Raw genomic sequence first — 368 nt, 5'->3', positions numbered from 1 at the left:
AGCCGTGCGAAATTGCCCATACTTGAAAGTAAAAAAGACTTCAAACAATAATTTTTTTTAGTTTCTTTTCTATAACTCACTTAAATTAATTTTTTCATTTACATATCGACGGCTGAGTGGAAGATTGACCTATCTCGGCAGTCAGTTCGAAAATGCTCTATCTCAAAAAACTTTTCAAAAAAACCCTATTTCAAAATTTTATTGAAAAACACCCTATCTTAGAATTTGGTTGAAGAACGCCCTATCTCACTTCAAAATGTATTGAAAATGTGCTGATATAGGGCGTTTTTGAATCGGCAGCTGAGATAGGGCGTTTTTGAAACGAATTCCGAAATAGGGTGTTCTTGAAAAGTTTTTTGAGATAGAGC

The sequence above is a fragment of the Rhagoletis pomonella genome, unplaced genomic scaffold (genome assembly GCF_013731165.1).
Source record: "Rhagoletis pomonella isolate Grant_MI unplaced genomic scaffold, Rhpom_1.0 Rhpom_scaffold_00006, whole genome shotgun sequence".
NCBI lineage: Eukaryota > Metazoa > Arthropoda > Insecta > Diptera > Tephritidae > Rhagoletis > Rhagoletis pomonella.
This window is presented reverse-complemented; position numbering follows the sequence as displayed.